The sequence below is a fragment of the Ambystoma mexicanum genome, chromosome 4p (assembly GCF_040938575.1).
Source record: "Ambystoma mexicanum isolate Mex_15411 chromosome 4p, UKY_AmexF1_1, whole genome shotgun sequence".
NCBI classification, from domain to species: Eukaryota; Metazoa; Chordata; class Amphibia; order Caudata; family Ambystomatidae; genus Ambystoma; species Ambystoma mexicanum.
Window position 1 is genome coordinate 540670081 of NC_090927.1, and position 16227 is coordinate 540686307.

Sequence of the window (16227 nt, forward strand, 5' to 3'; positions counted from 1 at the left end):
AGAAGTTAAAAATATTAAATTGTCGACATTTATCACAGTGCACTTGCTGGCAATGGCGAGTTGATGGGTCAATTCTTGATAGTCAGAATTTTTATTTTATTGCATTTGCATTTTTTGTGGAGGTTTTTAACCATATTGCCTTTCAAATAGATCTGTCACATAATCCAAAACAAATGTCTCATTCAATATGGAGTACTCCTCTACCACTGAGGCTGATGTATTGGTCTGCCAGGCCCATAATTCTAGGTATTGCCTGCAACTGTGGGCATTACTACTATATTGGACTCTAATGTGACATTACCACAGGAGACAACCACTTCCAATATTGCTAGACATACAAAAAAAATCTACCCAGTTCTGAAAATCGCACCGTTGTTCCAGCATGATAGGTTGTTGTGAGCACTGAACCCCAGGAACAGATGCATGCCTCATTAAAGAGGCAGTCACTTAACCCAAAAACAGTAACACAGCGTAAAGCGTATACTAAAATTATGTCTTTTACCATACATTGTAGCAGAAACAACACTGTACAGTTTGCAATCAACAAGGGAATGTGCCACAAGGTTCTGAATAAAAGCATTGAAACTTGGGTTTAGTTAGGAATACCTCTACTGCATGACAATCAGCAAAGATTTATAGACCTTGATTATGTGACAATTAGTTGGCTTCCAGGATCATTTGCTAAAGAATTGAGTGGATGCCTAATAAAGCAAAATAAATCGTACTCATTTGAGTTTAAGGATTTGTCATTGTCACATTCAGGTGGTTTAGCTCATTTCTCTTTCATGTATGTACACAATGTAGCCTGAGAAATCTGTGCTAGTGTGGTATCTGCTACATGCTGTTTATCCAGCTTTTACATTTCTGTAATCCCTCTTACCTGGATTGTATGTCTGTAGTTCTGAATCCACCTTTGAATTAGCATCACATCTCTTCAAAAAGTACAATATGTTCTCAGGTAACTCATTCTCCTCTCATTGTCCTCACATCTTTCTTTCTACCAAAGACTTCTACAATTGTCAAATCTTTATTGGCTGTCTTTGCTATAATCTATTCTACCTTTCATCTTCCTCTTTTTTGTCTTTTTCATTTTCTTGTTATATCTGTGTGCATCTTCATCTTGTTTTCAGTTTGTTATTCTCACAATGTCATTATTATTACTAGACTTGTGAGTGCCTTTATTTGTTGAACAATTGAAAATATACCTGCCGGAATTTTCTGCACCATCACCATTTGATGGACATTTTTTTTAATTTTTGTTACATACTTTCTTTTCTTGTTGTTGTTCCTCTTTTATATTAATTTGTTCTGTAAAATGTGTTCAATGTATTCCAAGTTAATCGAATGGTGCATGCATGTTTATTGGAGAACCATATATTTCAGAGCTAGACGTTTGAAATATTGGAAACTTTGACGAAGTACATGTACATTTCGAAATGACATTTTGAATAATCCTTTCATTTTGCAATACATTTTCCTGATTTGCATTATTTCTTTTATGCTTCAGAGTCTTGTTCCCTTTGTAGACAAATCCATGCGTGTGTTTACTTTTGCAGGATGCTCCCTGTGGACGTGGAGCCTTTGAGCACCTTTGTTGTGGTAGTCAATGACCAGTTATAACCTACAGCGCATGTGGTAAGATATACATCTTTGTTTAATATAAACGAAAGCACACTTCTGAATATTTGTATCTCTTTCTGGCAATATATGATTAAGGCTCGTACTACAATCCTTTCAGGGGACAGATAAGTGTGTTTTAATCTTAACATTTTGGGACATACAGAAATCCATTAGTTGTTTTATTGTTAAAAGTACCAGTAGAGACTGAATCAAGTTATTTCTACTCAGAACTGCATTAAAGGGATTGTGATGTACATGAGCCTGGGGAATTCCCTCCTTTGATTTACAATTACTTAGACTCACTTATTAATGCAACACAACTGTATCGTTCTGATTTACCAGTCAATGTTTTAAACCAGTCCACAGCAAGTTTTTTTTTAATAAACTGAATTTATTTAGGCAGTCCTATTAAAAGACAAATATCACCAAAAGTATCTAGCTATATATCATATTTATCCCATTTGGTTGACCTCTTCATAAAGCATTGTGTTAAATGCATCGTTGTCTATAAACAACCTCCTTTATCATAGGGTCATGTGGCTCCTTTGTATATTACATTTGATACTTGCTGCCATTTGCCAAAACGATCTTTGTGTTACTGTGAGTCTTAATTCCTGCATCCATCCACTAAACGATCATCAGCTTAAAAATGTGCCTACTTTGCAAGTTGCAGATGATTAATTTAAGGTGCACTTCTTAGTGGGGAATGAACGGAGAATTTTATTTGAGTTATGTAAAACTACCTTCGAAAGGTTTTCTTGATTATTATATGTTGTCAAGTTTTTATGTTTGTCTGTTCAAGAGAATTCCAAGTACACCTTTATCGAAGTTTGTTACCATACAACTAAGAATGTTTTCCATTCATATATAGTGGAGTGAATTACACCCTGTATTCTTGCATTCAGAGAACTCCCATTCTGGTATTTACCATCAAATTTCCACCCATTTAAATATAGTTTCAAATGTTCTGTTTTTAAAATAATACATTTGGGGTCTCATCAAGATTCTGGCAGTAATCTGGTGGTAACCTTTACCACCCCTCTGTCCCATGGCATTACTCTGGGATCCTGTGTGGTACTAAGGCAGTGTAAATTGCCATTTTCATACTACTTTGGGTGGATCCTTGATGTATTTACTCTGAGCGGTAATACTGTGCAGTAAATCTCCCGAATTTTGCTGGTAAGGTGGAAGATTTACCTACAGCTTTATGGTAAAATATCCACCTGAACGCCAAACCACTAGGCAGCGATATGGAAATTGGTTAGTAAAGTGGCAGTAAGATAATTACAGTCACTTTATTGCAATTTTTACCACACTGCCATACTTGTATTGTGACCAGTAGTCCTTTTTAATTAGGCAATATAACCCGAGGAGGGGGGCATTACCAGTTACGAACGAAACCCCGGCAGCATTACCCTTCTGGTAATGCCACACCTCCTCGGTTTTATTGCCTTTAGTACCCCAGTACGTCGTACGAGGGTACTAAGAACAACTTTTCTCAAGTCGAGAAACAGCACTGTGACCGTTTCGCGACTTGAGAAAATGAAGCAAAAGTAAATGGCTGCCAGGGATCGGGAAGAAGGGACTACATATAGTCCCTTCTTCCTTTCCAGGGCGATCATTAAAATGAATGCAAAAAAAAGTAAACAACCAAAATGGCCACCATGGAAAGGGCGAAGAGACTACATGTAGTCCCTTCTCCCTCGCCATGGCGGCCATTCACGGAAATAATTCAGGGACGCGGCAGTGCTCAAAGCCTTCTCGGCTAGGTAAGGCCCGGGTGAGGGCCAATGAGTTTGTTTTTTAGAAGCTCATTGATCCTCGCCAGGTACTATTGGTCAATGTTGTATTTTTCTATGGATTATAGTTGAAAATATTCAGAGGAAGCTGCAGCACACTAACTGTTTTTTTCTCCATTAGAGCTGCATAGTTTCCATAGAAAGTATTGTTTATATATCTCTTCACATGATCCCTTTCCCTGATTATGATGCTGCAGGGAAACAAAGTGCTTTATTGTGATTATGTTCCCAGATGCATATGCAACACTGAGGAGTTATGTCTGGATGGTGTTGAATTAATCTAAACAACTGGCATTGCTCAAAGCAACCCTCCAAACTATTATTTTTCAGCCTGATATGTAATTACAGAAGCAGAAACAGCCTATACAAATCCAGCTTGGTTTCACACCAAAATGGGCAGTCTAGCCCAAACTGCAAGGTCACATGTAGCCATAAGCTAACCCAGACATGTTTCAGCCTCAGTGGACATCATTTGTAAGGTGTAGCTTGGGTCTCTAGACACAGAAAGGTTGGGACCTACATCTCGGCATACCCAACACACTCATGGTAACATGTGAAACACTGATAACTGAAAGATTTTGAATTATTTAAGACACTGGCATTACTCGAGGCAACCCTTCAGAACGTCTTTTTTCAGCTTGCCAGGCCATTGCAGGAGGGGAATGACAATCTGCAAATCAGACATTGTCACACCCCAACATTCAAATAAAATAAAGCACAAACCATGAATGTTAGTATATTTTAAACAATAGAAGTCTTTCAGGTAACTTTGTCAATATAGATAATCACAAGGCTGATACAACAAGACAAGGAAAATCCTCTTAATACAGAACACAAAAAATACCTAAAAAAACACCATTAAATATAATTACAAGATTCTGAAAACCATGACTAAACATTATTTAATAAACCTAAAACAATAGCTAAACCGATGTATAAACATGATTTGAAAGGACAATTTAAAAGAAAATTTCATAAATTAAAACCATAGATTTTATGGGCCAAAAACTAAGTAGAGTTTTTTCAGGATTTTATTGAAACTTTTGATTTGATTGACATTTGGAGGACGTTGCATCCTACTGAAGGAGAGTTTTCATTTTATTCTGCAGTTCATGATTCTTATTCGAGAAATTATTACCTTCTAATTTTGGACAGATTGATCGATGATGTACTTAAAATTAACATGGGGAGCGTTGCCTTTCAGACCACCCTTTAGTAGTGCTAAAATTAAATCAGGATAAATATAGGCCAAATGGAATCAAATGGAGGCTTAAAATATTCATTTTGAAAGATGAGAACGTAAATGAGGCTACAAATAGCTCTATTTTTTAATGATAAAAAGGATTCCGCTGATAGTCTGGTGGTATGGAATGCTTTGAAAGCTGCTATACGTGGGGAGTTAATAAATTGGACTTCTAGGGTAAGAATATCGGGAGAGGAGAAGGTTAAGGATCTGGAAATGGAGTTACGAGTTTTGCAGAGAAAATATGCTCTATCCAAGAATAGGAAGGATACAATAAGGGTGGATAGCACAAGAGAGAAGCTTAAAGATGAAATAGAAAGACAGTCTGAAAAAGGTCTATATTTCATGAAACAAACATTTTGGGAAGAAGGGGAAAGAGGAGGCTGTTTATTGGCAAAAAAATTAAAGAATTTGACTGAAAGGTCGTTCAGCATTCTACGCTACCCTTTATTTGGAAGACTTACATACTGAATTGAGTGGGTTAGCTGTATTGTTTTGCTAAAATAGAAATTCTCTGTTTATCAGATGACAGGAGCGAAGCGCTGGATGCACTCATTTCTGTATTTGAGGTTGGTGCAGCTATTAACCAACTCAATTTGGGTAAATCTATGGGCATGGGTGGGCTGCCTATGGAATGTTATAGGTATTTTAGCACTGCTTTAGCACTTGAATTATGTCATTTGTATAATCAGTTCCTTTCGGGAGGGATTCTATGTCCGTCTATGCGTCTATGCGTGAAGCAGCTATTACCTTGATCCCGAAACAAGGAAAATATGCTACTAAATGCAGCAATTATCGGTCTATTTCTTTACTTAATGGTGATGTAAAAAGTTTTACTAAGATTCTGGCTACCAGGCTACTTAAATATGTAGGAGAATTAATAGATTATTTGCAAGTGGGATTTATGGGAGTTAGGTATGGTTATGATAACATTAGGAGCGTATTGAATATAATGGGATTGTCTAAGTCTAAAACTGAAGAGATACTTCTTATGTTTATGGACACTGAGAAATCTTTTGATTGTATTAATTTGTCATTTTTGAATTATACCTTAATTCAAATAGGGTTTGGTCCTCAATTCTTGAATGCCATTGGAGCCTTACAATATGAAATCTCGGCTAAGTAATGGGTTAACAATGAACTGTTTTTATCATTTCAGTTGTTTAGGGGAACTAGACAAGGCTGCCCACTTTTCTCTTTTTTGTTTAACTTGGCCCTAGAGACATTATTAGCATTCATAAGACAGGAACAGAGCCTTCATTGATTGAGGGTGGGAGATAGAGAAGTGAAAGTCTTAGGGTATGTTGATGATTTGACTATTGCGTTAGCAAACCCAGTTGAAGGGGGAAATCTTCTTAAAAGTATATTAGAGGAGGTGGGAACTTTGTCTGGCTATAAAGTCAATTGGGAGAAACAGTTGTTTTCCCACTTAATGTTAATCAGTCGAGTAGGGGTTTGTTAGACTGGAATTACCAATGGGCAGATACGTATGTGAAATATTTGGTGATTTACCTTGTATGTGATACTAAGAGGATGGTGGATTTTAATATTGACAAATTGAAGGAGATTTTGTTAAAGGATATACGTAAGGGGGATAGATTGATTTTGATACAATTGTAATTAAAATGCAAAAAACCTCTCTTGGTGGTAAAAAGACAGAAACATAAATCCATGTTGGCCATATAAATTATTTAATTATTAAAGCTTTGCCTTCCTAAAATCAATCTCCTGATGCCTAATACTCACATTTATGAGAAACATATGCTAATGTTTTGCCTGATTGTTAATCCACCAATAAAGACATCAAAACGGTACTTCTAAGAATGTATACTTGGAATGCAATCCCACTTCCCATAAATCATCTGCTCATTCTTCATCTGACTACATTTTGAACCAGTCACTTACAAAATTCTATAGCATGTTTAATGCTTTCATCGTACATAACACAACATCCATACACACCACTCACATTATCGCCCATCCCCTCCAGGAACATGCACCGTGGCACACAAAATGCAGAACTGACAATGGTAACTTTAGATTCACTCTACTCTTAATGTAACCTCTTCCACTCAGCAAACCATTCACCAAAATTGTACTAGTACCTTTTGAATGAATATTTCCAATATAACTCACAAACCTAGAAAACCCCAAGCTTTTAAACACATAAAACATTACAAACTGAAATATCATATTGCAAGAGTATTCACCCTACTCCATCTCTTACCCAACTATGAGAAACTCTTCTTAGAGATATTGCACACACATGATCAGGATGTATTAAAGAGGGAAAATACCCATTCTAGATGCTAAATAGGAATGTTTAGTTTGTAATCAATACTGGGCAGTTTAATTGGCCTCCAGGTACATAGATCAGATGTGTACTGGGAAGATTCACTGCAGTAACACGGTGAATAAACTGGGGCACAGCAATGAGGCAACAAAAGTTGCAATAACTTAATAGGAACACGCAAAGTCCTATAATGCTACTTAAATGTATCCAATAATTCAGATACCAAAATGTGGATTTACAATTTCTCCATTTATATGTCAACAAACCATCAGTATAAATTGTATTAACATTCACCACTTAAATTCATTGCACTGATTGTGTCAGATAAACAAAGATACAAACACTTCTAACACATTATTTGATTTACATGTGTGTTGAACTTCAATGTTCCTAAAACAAAAGAATTTCATAATAAAATTTCACAACATAAATCCCAACATATGGAGTTGACATAAATTAGTCAGTGTTGATATGATTTTTGTCCCCTCTTCTCAACTACGCGTTTTGGGCGTACAAGGCCCTTCTTCAGGTTGTAAATATTGGGTACTGTACTTCCTATCTGCAATTAATATTAGAAAAAGAATTTGATCAATATAGTACTTGTTAAATGTTCAAATAATATTATTTAGATGACTAGGGAGTCAAATGGGCACTAACCTTAATGGTGGACCAGGAGTGGGGTCCAAATGTCTACATGCTGATTAATTACGTAATCCCTGTAAAATATAAATATATCAATGTCAAATCACAGTGATATATGAAGTGTGGCTCAGGGGGAGCAAGCGCCATAACATAGCGCTGGGTCCCCCTGTTGCCACACATATTCAAACAATGTATAATAACCAAGGGCCAGACTGGTGCTTACCTAAAAATACGTTTCAATAATCAATCTGTTCGCAGCTATGGTAGATGCACAATGAGTTCACAGTTGGTACAATCGTATTCTAGATCGCTGACCTGTAAAGTATATGGTATGTGTTATGTGGGGTAACTCACGTGATTCAATGCAAGAAGAAAAGAAAATATTTTTAGTTTCTGGAAAGGCAGCCTACCTGACTACTCGTCAGCGTGCCCCCAACTTTCCAGTTCCTAATACGAAACTGCTTGCTCGAATGGCTGAACTAATAGATGTGTTTATCGAGAGATCACTGTGAATAATGGCCAAACAGAGTATCAAATTAAAACAACTCTGTTTTTACCTCCAAGTTATCAATTCAATAATATATGGCGCGAAAAAGCGTCTCTGTACCTCAGAATTATACTTCCGGAACATGGGCTCCCTCTCGAACGTCTTCACTGTCGGCTATCTGCTACCGTCTCGGTGAACGCGAAGAGATTACAACCAGACTAAGCGTCCCTCGTGTGTCCTTCTGTTATTTCTATCATTATTCTAATATGAGCTCCATCTTAGAATGGTCTAACTTCGTGTTGGACAAATGGTATGTCCTTCTGTTGTTTCTATAGTTATTCGAATATGGGCGCCATATTAGAATGGTCTAACACAATGTTAGAAAAATAAGGTCCGAGATTACGCTTAATGTTTTTAATACTCAAGAAAGTATTTGAATAAAAGAATTTAGAAGGGGATCACCTATCTAAATAATTCAAAATTAGAATTACCAATTGTGGTTGTGTATTACCCCTCTATTCAATATAGAAATATGTAAAGTATTGCATATTTACATCTCAAATCAAACACTTCTGACCACGTTCTCCATAGCTTGGCCAAAATACAAATGTGTATGACCAGCTAACCAGATGATTCTATATTCATACATACACCACAATAGTATCCATTATATACCTCAGCATATTGCGCATTATCAGAGTTTCAACCACATTCTATTTTGTTATAACATGATTGTATTGTCACATTAATGAGCACCTAAGGAAGACTTCACAAAAAACAATTCAGGTCCCAATCAATGTTCATACCACGAGGATACATAGTGTCCAATTTTTCTATCCAAAAAATCTCCCTCTGTTGTAACAGTTTCATAAGATTGCCCCCTCTTCTGGGGAGTGCATCTCTACTCTTTACTCACATATATCAGATGTATCTGTTTTTGTACAACAAAGAAATTACACATTTACAAAAAGCCTTATGGTAAGTCAGACAGAGAGTATGGACAAGAAGGTTTGGTTCAACAATATTTATTAAACAAAAGAACTATCAACTATCAACTATCCTTACAGCTATGATAATGGGTTTCCATACCTTCAAAGAAAACAAGAAACTGGTGCTCATCAGAATGTCTCACAAAAATGACATCGCCCATCAAATCTATTCTATCCTATGCTCTATCCCTACCACTAATAAATTAAACAACATCATTGTAGCATAAGTATGTTTGTTCCCACTCTACTTGGCTTTTGGTGGCTGGTTTCTGACCCCCATCCAATTGTTTCTTTGGTTCTTTGTCAAGCCCAGGCCTGCTGTTACAGATGAAAGTTGGACCCTTCACGTCTTTCTCTCTTTTTTTGAAGATTACTCGGGACTGCCATGCCAGTGTTCGTATCAATTCAAATAGTTAATCTCCACATTGGAGCAGCTGGTTCTCAAAACCTGTTCCATTTTTGTACATTACTGATGAGTCCTGTTTATTCAGATCTTATATTCAGTCTCCTGTGCCCCCCGCTGGGTCTTTTAACCTACTCTGTCTTTTCACATCTTTTAGTGTAGTGTGGACTATATGGCCTTTCAGGTCTTCTGTATGTGGTATGGTGTTCACGTCCTCATGCAGTATTCTGTGGCTCAGCCCCTCCTTGGCTATCTGACCTCTGAGGGTGTTTGGTTATCTCATGGCATTCATCTCTTCATGGGATATTTTCAGAGTCAGCCCCTCATGTGCTATCCAACCTCTCAAGTAAATTGGTTCTTGGGTTACATTCCCCCCCTCGTGGGGTATTCTCAGGGTCAGCCCTTCGTGGGCTGTCTGGCTTCTCAGGCCATTGGATTCAATGGCCACATTCACCCCGTGATGGGGTATTCTCAGAGTCAGACCCTCGTGGGCTGTCTGTTCTCTCAGGCTGTTAGATTCTCTGCTTGCCTTCAAACCCTCTCTGCTTGCCTTTAAACCCTATTCTCAGGATCAACCCTCATGAACTGTCTGGGTGCCTCACCACCCTCCTCCCTCGGTTTAGTGGCTCACCACTCCTCTGGCTTTCTACCCTCCTGGACTTAGCAGTGTTCTGCAGTTTCCAGGTATCCTCCCCACAAAGTTTTATGCATGGTCCTGCCTTCATACTCCTCTTGGAAGGGCAACGTCCCCTCTGTGCTCCAGTGCAGGCTTCTGTGTTTTGCCCTCAAGCTGGTTCTCTTCACTTCTCAGGTCTTTTAAATTCCTTCTTGGAATGGGAGAGGAGACACCATTGGTACCATTCATCAGAGATGGTTGTTAACAGAACCGAGTCAGAACCCAAGCCAGTGACCTGAAAAGGATCATGCTTATTAGGGCATTGCTCAACTCCCTTATATGCAATAAGTACTTGGAACTCTGTGAGTTGAAGGGAGGTGTGGCACCATATTTACCTCAGGATTCCCTGTCCTGGAAGTGGGGGGTTTCTATGAGTTCCTACTTGCCATGTCCCCTAGGCAGTGGTTCCCCGTTGGGGAGATGTGACAAATCCTGTGGATTCATCAACACATCCACAACCTACCCCAACATTCTTACCTCCCGAAATATTTCTAAAATGTCATGCTGCATCTTTTTCTCAAAATTGTTGAAAAACACCTTTGGAATTCCATTGTTACTAGGTGTCTTGCCATATTTGTGAGATTTAGATCACCCAAAAGCTCTTCCTTTGTGAATGGGTGCACCTTATAGTTTTACTATGTAATTACTTCCATCTATGGCATATATTTGAATTTCTAACATGTATTTTCTTTATGGAGGAATGTCCCTAATTTAACAGCCCCACAACGACAATCACACCTCAAAATATGGGACAAGGAACAGGCTGATTTTCATCTGAATATTCTGTATATTGAAAAATAATAAGTCAAGGAATGAAAGTCGGTCCGCTAACATTGAATGCTGGGAAAGCCACCCACAATATTCCACATACATACGGACAGTTGATCTACAGCAAAGAAATGCAACAGTCCTACTAATATTTATATTCACACTGTATAAGCATTCATTTATATTAAAACTAATCTAAATAACTATTGTACACAAAAGAGTAAATTAATTTCCATATCTACATTACCTTCTAAAATACATTTCAAAAGGACTACACCATAATGTAGAATAAAGTGGTGCACAATAAAATTCCCTTTATTTTTATTTTTTTATTTTTTTTTAATTTATTTGGTTGGTTGATAAATCAACCTTTCAAATATAAAAAGAATAACAAATATTTAAAAAACAAGTAATGAGAATTTGCAATATACAGTATGCACAATATAACTAAAATTGTAAATGAAACATTTTAAAAGAATAAAAAAAAAACGGGAAAGAAAAACAGCAATGAAACATGTTTATCCTTAGAATAGTTCGAAATTTCTAAATTCCCTTTATTTTCTCTGACACCATTGCCAAGTTTTGGCATTAGAGAAAAAATTGGGGTCACATAGAATTGAATAACGTTTGAATTTTGGACAGTGTTAGTGTGTCTAGCTTGGACATAGATACAGGAATGTTTGGTCGTGTTTATATGGATATATTGTGAAGTCTTTGGTTCAGGGCCAAAGCTTTTATTTTGGAGTCCAAAATATATTGCTGTATTAAAAGGTCACACAAAAATGAGATTGAAAATTGAAATAGAAAAAGAATCAACAAGTAAATTTTTCTTGGCATTAGGTGTTCACTCAATACAGAATCCTTTCTTTTCTGATGTTATTTGGAAAAGTGATGTTGATTTATTTAAATTGGCATTGTTTTCTTTGGAATGAAGGGGTCTATATAACCTCCTTTCCATTCCACGTTGAGAAGTAGAAAACTCTCTTAATAATTTCCCTTTTATGTAAACTGTGGTTTTCACAGGTCAAGAAGTCTATCAATACCATTGGTACAACATGCTCACAGATATATTTTGCGCCTGTGAAAGCTCAGGGAAATAATCATTGAGTTCTGTCAGAGACTAACATGCCCTATGCAATTATAGATTCTTGGAAGTTTGATTTTAAATCTGTTTTCATGTGCAGGCCCTGTCTCCATTCAGAGAAAACACATGTAAATAACGCTCCCCAAAAATACTTTTAATTGCTATCTGGGATTTGATTAACTCCTACAACATACATCTAAATATACTGGGGTATTTTCCCATGTCACAAAGGGATATGTTTAACTGGAAATAGGCCCTCTCCCTTGGAATTCTGATCAAATTGGACTGAAATATGCATTTTCCCTATGTTTTCGTGTGTCAACCAGTGCCATTGCTGAGTCCTATAGATTCAAGCTTGCAGTACATTTCTGACTTCATGGACATACTTCATGCTCTAGTATTTATCCCTCCAAATATTGCGACTTGCAATGCAACACCTACTCCCTGCTTGGCATATTGTGAAGAGTATATCTTGTGTGTAGTCTGTGGTCTCTGGGTGATGCCAGAAAATGGTGGTCTCACAGCAAGTAGAAACAGTCCTACATGGCTGACTCCTTATTTGCAAATGTTTCTGGCTTGCCTTAAGCAGTTCTGAATCATTCAGTGCTTTGGAGCTGAATGGGCGGTCCGAAACCAGTGACGCATTTCCTTTTGAGTCACAAAAAGGAGAGGAATAATCACATTAGCTCCTCTACCCCACAATTATCCTATCCCTGTCGCAATAGCAATTGCAAATCATTGTGTGTATTTTTTACATCACGACCTACCATAGGACTAGCACTCACAGAGCCGGCCCCTTCCCATAGCACTGTTTTTTGTCTGCAAAATACTGTTATATCTCTTGTTCTTTTTTAATTTTAATGTATTCTTTTTATGACTTGTATAACAAAGTGGATGGGCTGATGAAAATAAATGCAAAAGGTCAAATGTTTTTTTTTTATCAGAAAGCAGGTTTAAGAGAGCAACACATTTCCTTTTTCAAGTGTGCTCATCAGGTTTTAATCTTGATTAATTGAAAAAAAGACTCAGCTTCAGATTTTGCTTTGGCCTACAACTTGGCAAACTATTCAGTATTCAATATGTGCCTGAATACTAAATCTGCTAAATCAGTACATCCCTACTTAAACGTAACACACAGTATGCAAAACATTACCCCACTAACAGTTTTATCTTTTCCAGAAAGCCAATAGTTCAATAGAAATAAAGGCTTGATTTAATTCATGTATACCTGAGTGCAGGGGGGACATAGTCATGGAGATGACCACGGGTAAACAACATAACTGAGCGCCTTGAGCATTGAAGTACTCTGGATATTTGTTGATCTCTGTCAACCCACAAATTAACAGACAGCAGAAGGAGAAGAAATGGTGAGTACCTCAATATTTGACAAGGCTCAAAATCAAACTTAAAACCAAAATAGTGCTTGAAAGATAGATTAATTTCATGCAAACAAATGAAGGGAGAGGTTGGACCCCTATTTAGTTCATCCACATGCAAGTTGACAGGCAAGATTAATATCTCCAGGATCAACTGGTGTTGCATACCACCAAGCCAGTTGTCCAAGAATAGTTATGTCAGGCAACAGATCAACATCTCCTAAAAGCAATAAACCTAGATCAAATCATAGTAATATTGCAAAAGTAATACCAAAGGGTGACATCAGGTTTTCTGGAGGAGTAATGGTAGTCACTAAAGAGTTGCAAAGGAAAAGCTAGAGGCTATTATGAACAGGGAAAAGTGACAAGGTAAGTTATGTGTATCAAACACTGTCTGGCATACCATCCCATACAACATTTTCTTATTGATTTACTTATAAGGATTTTGTTAGAATCTTATAAGATCTTACATAATTCCTACTTCAAACGTATATGTTATATGACACCAAAATAATTATTGAATTCTTATAAGTGCTTATAAAGTTTTTTTTAAAACTTTTGAAAATCCCACTAGCTTCTTACAAATTCTTATAAGCTGCTTGTAAGTATCTTATAAGCCATGCTTGTGTGGTGTCCTGCTGTTTGAGTGGAATCTTGTTAGGTACTCTGGGCAGGGTCAGTGCAGGACAGAAATAAAGTCAAATAAATAAACACCTGTAGGGGAGGGCCCTTAGTGTTTCAGTGCCATTACACAGAAAAATGACTTAATACATAGTTTTGTTTTTTTATAAAATCAGAACACACATTGAAATCACATCAGAACTATAGTTATCTATGAATATACCAACATATAGTTTGATTACTATTACAAGTCAACATTTTAAATTTAACTATTTCCCTTTTACATTTGAAAGAAATCATATCATGAAGCCTTAAAATGAATTTATGTGCATATGGCCATGCAATAATATCCATTTGTCAGCTTTCATTAAACAATATACAGACCATCATTAATATAATGCATAGCAGATATGCAGAACAGCTGTGTTCATTTAGGACACTTGCAATTGGTGCTGAGCTACAAAAATAAAATTAAATAGAAGCATTACAAGTGAAATGCATACCCCAAATGTGTCTTCTTTTTACAAGCTAATCTCAAATCCACCCTTGCACTGGTCAATGGATGTTTGGCTGAAATGTTGCATGCGTTTCAGAAACTGATTTCTAGTGATGTTCATTAACCATTAAACTTCAAAAGCAATATGTTTTGAAGAGAATGTGCATCTATTCCATTATGCTTTACTTAATGGTGAATATATCCAAAGCAACAAATGCCTACTCTCATGATAATCAGCCCACCCAGATGAAATTCAAAAAATCTATATTAAAAGTCGACTTTAAAATGTGTAACAGGACAGATGACAGTGGAAAATAGTTTTTCTGTTATAACATCTGAAAAGTTTACCCTGCTGAAAAAGAAATGCACCACTCAATTCACCTGATTAAGGAAAAAGGTATAAGAATGATCAAAATGTATACTCTGTGCATAATTTGTATATTTTTGCACAAAGAGACAGAAACCCAAATTATGTCTCTTGATTCAGAATATTCTTACACATTGGACATGTTTTCTTCTCAATACCACATGACCATGTTTATAATTACTTGAAAAATTAATATTTCAGTTCACTACCACTCCTCACTCCTGAAGGGAAAACTAGTTTGGAGCGGACACATCCCCATAATACACATCACATTCAGTGGACCACTGGAAGTAATAAGGAGAGCCCTTGTGCAGAAGAAAAAAAAACAATTACAGGGCCTGTCCAATCCAAAAAAGATTTGTCAAATGATCTCCTTGGCCGCTGACATACATCACATTTTGCTAAATAATTTGCATAAGGAAAAGAAAACTGGACTCAGGGAGTATTTTCTAACCCGGCCTGAAGAGGACCAGGGGAGTACCTTCTTATCTGGATACAAGGAGGCCGAGGAGCCTCAGATGCCTAGTTCATTCCCAATATGAATCAGTGGAAAGTGACAACTAGAGGTCCTGAGAAATACCAGATGCTTCATTGCTCTCCATGCCATTAATTCAACAAACCAGAACCATTAGTGAATTGCTGCCCAACTACAATTAAATATAATTTCCTTAGTAATAGAACTCTGTAGTGGTAGGGGTTGTTTCTTTCCCAAATTTAAGTAAAATAATGACATGCTTGGGTTTGGTGCAGCACCACATGGATGCAACCAAGAAAAGGGAACTGCAACTTTGGGTTGACAACAAAGAGGTTATATTATTCCAAACCTAAATGGATCAACCACTGATTTCAATGGAGCTCTAAGTTAAATTATCTATGTTCAGTGCCAGAAGAAACACATAGACCAGGAAAAGTTATCTTATTTTGCTCTCACATCATATCGAAAAATAGACATAAATGATAAATGAAGTACACTAAAACATGAGACACACAACAGTTTGTCAGGTTGCAGTATTTAGCACATCTTATATACACTGGAAATTAAATTATTTGTATTTGAAAAAGGGAATATGTGATTTCAAACCAAAGAATAAGAAAGAGGAAGGGAAAGGAAAATCTTAGTTATAGTATTAGGGTAAAAGAAGGGGGGAGAAACCAAAGCAAAAAAAAAAAAAAAGAAAATAACCGTGTAGACCGAGCATTCACAGAGAAAGATGGTGTAGTCAAACACAAAGGAAGGATTTAGAGATGGTATTTCATCACCTTAATCACACACATATTGACTTATGTTTTCTTGGTCTGATTTCATTGATTTGACAAGGGATTTTAAACAGGCCTGTTTGAAACCACCCTTTTTATGATTCTC

The 16227-nt window shown here is 36.8% G+C and overlaps 1 long non-coding RNA gene across 1 annotated transcript in view; it reads left to right on the forward strand.

The window, feature by feature from the left end:
- The window catches only part of LOC138453342 (uncharacterized), a 2021223-nt gene that overhangs the window by 917450 nt on the left and 1087546 nt on the right, over window positions 1-16227 (forward strand). The window contains exon 3 of the long non-coding RNA XR_011260405.1: window positions 1557-1635. This is a non-coding gene — a long non-coding RNA (uncharacterized lncRNA). The remainder of the gene's footprint in view (window positions 1-1556; window positions 1636-16227) is intronic.